This window comes from Arachis duranensis, unplaced genomic scaffold (assembly GCF_000817695.3).
Source record: "Arachis duranensis cultivar V14167 unplaced genomic scaffold, aradu.V14167.gnm2.J7QH unplaced_Scaffold_145514, whole genome shotgun sequence".
Taxonomy (NCBI): Eukaryota; Viridiplantae; Streptophyta; class Magnoliopsida; order Fabales; family Fabaceae; genus Arachis; species Arachis duranensis.
This window is the reverse complement of record NW_026264079.1, coordinates 663-3,317: the sequence shown is the minus strand read 5'-3', so window position 1 is coordinate 3,317 and position 2,655 is coordinate 663.

The window sequence follows — 2,655 nt, the reverse complement described above, 5'->3', positions numbered from 1 at the left end:
TTCTTCCTTGAAACAAGCTTTTGATTTTCTTATTTAGCTTCTCCTTTTGGGTGCTTTGCCCCATGAGTTGATAACAAAGCTACGACTTCTAAATGCTTTGTTTTCAAGTATTACCACTTGATACATAAGCACCACAAGCATTTGATTAGAGGACTTCATTAAGCTCATTTTTCTTTTCTTTTCTTGACTCTCTAATCATTGATGCTCAGAGCCTTGAGCTTTGAGGGAGTGCTTTTGCACTTTGAGCCTAGCCTTGACTTCTAAGTGTTTTGTTTTCAAGCATTTGGCTTGATACATAAACACCACAAGTACTTAACAAATAAATTGCCATTGGTACTCAGAGCCTTCAGCTTTCTCATTCTTTCCCTTTTTCTTTTCTTTGCTTTATTTTGCATTTGCTTTCAAGGTTTTCATGATTTTAAAAGATTTCACAAAATGTCCTAGATGAAAACTTCAATTAAATAAAATCCAATGCAATTAAGCAACAATCAAATATACTAGCTTTCCAATACTTTTATGCACATGCTAAAATCTTCTTTAATGCCTTGTTTGTTTATGATCATGATACTTTGTTGCTTTTGAATTCACAAAACTCAAGTTGGTAATCATAATGACATAGCACCATGTTGCAATTTAGAATTCAAACTATGCCTTTTCATACACACATGCATACAGAGAAGGTAAAGACAATCATGCAGTTTATAGTGCTTGAAACAAATGAGAGGAAAAGGAACTTTACAACCTTGTAGTTCATCTTCTCTATTGTTGTCATTTTCCTCCCATTCTCCTCCTTCCCATACCAAACTCAGAATGCTTACTCATTCTCAAGCAACTATTAAAACCGTGGCTATGGGGCTAAGATAGATCATGAGTGTCTTACACAATGAAGTGTTAGTGATACATGTGCTCTAAGCAAGCAAAATTAAAGATAATAATCAAGGCACAAGAGACAGAGACATTGTGATTGCAAGCTTAAGAAGGTGAGCATAATACTTTACATAAAGAATAAGGGACACACCAAACTTAGTGTGACACTTTCACTTGGAATCAATGCAAGTATCCAGTAAAGATTTGAAGCAAATTGTGTTGCATAGCAACACCAAACTTAAAATGCAATCCTATGTCCATTTATTTGTATTAAAACCAAGCAAAAGAAACTGTTCTTTATTAAATACGATCACTAAGCCAAGAATCTGTCATTAATAAAGCTCTCTTGGTGATGTATTAATAAGCACAGCAATTAAGCAGACTAAAATAAAAGCATTAAAAACAAAGAATTAACTAAAGTAAACAGAATAACAAAATATCAAACCAAAAGAAAATTAACACTGCAAAGACATTATGGTTATGTAGACAAGTGGTGTTGCTGAATGATTTGCATAGAAAAATAGGTGGCACACCAAACTTAGAATCTTGGTGTGTCGCTTTCATTTTTGATTTGATGCAATCATCCAAAAAGATTGAAAACAATTTGTTGCAAGGTAACACCAAACTTAGAATGTAACCATATGCCAATTTATTGAATTTGAAACAAAACAAAGAACGAAAGCAAAGCAGAGAAGAGAATTTGTACCTACTGTTGACATGTTGTTTACTTTCTTCCTCTTTTTCCAGTTTGTTAAGAGGAATGACTCCAGAAGGGGAGAAGTTTCAGCTAGTGTCCCCTGTCTTGGCTTCCTCTCAGCAAGCTTTCTTTTGTACATGGCTTGATTGAGCTTGCTTGCTATTGGTCCAGGGGTTGGATCGCTTGTGGTTGACCTTCTCTTGAATGTTGTCTTTGGTAGCTTGGTCACAATCCTCTTCTCGGTGCTTTTGTTAATTGCCTTCACTTCCTTGAATTCAAGACTTGGTTGCTGTGTGATTATTGAAGTTTTGTATTCATCCAGAGCCTTTTGAATTGGTGGCTCCATGAGCTTTTCCTCTATGTACTTCTCTGCTTCACTTGAGTTTGGAATGACTTCCTCACTTTCATGCTCCTCCACTCCTTTATTTGCACCCAACATTTGTTTTAATAGCTCTATCATGGGGGAGGTTTGTTTATCTTCCCAACATTTCTTCATCTCCTCGTCATACCTTTCAATCATGGATTCAATTGTTGAGCCATTTTGGTCCAGGGAGGTTTGTGAGAGTTGTGAGTTTTCATGTTCCCTTATCATCTCAAGTGGCTTCTGTGAATATGCAAGGTTAGGTTCAAATGTTTCCTCTACCTCATTTTTCATTGAAATTTCTCTTGACACAGAGGCTTCCTCATCTTGCTTTTCCACTTCCTCACCCACAAATTTGTCTTCATCCTTACTGTTTGATGGTTCTAAGTTCCTCTTTGTTTGCTCTAAGGGTCCATTCATCTCCTTGAGGATGGTTTCTTCCCAAGATTGAGGTTGTGTGAAGCTTTCCACGACTTTTCTGTGTATTTCAATGGCTTCGCGTTGGCGTTCTAAGGGTTCTTTGGACCATTGAAGGTACTCCTCAACTGCTAGTTCAAGAGATGAAGGTTGAGAGTAATTTTGGTGACGTGAATGTGTTGTGGTGAAGTTGTGTTGAGGGGTGTGGAATGAGTTGTGTGATTGATGGGATGACTGGTATGGATTTTGGAGGAAACTTTGTGTTGAGGCATAATCAAGTGATGAAGAACTTTTAATTGAGGAACTGGGACGT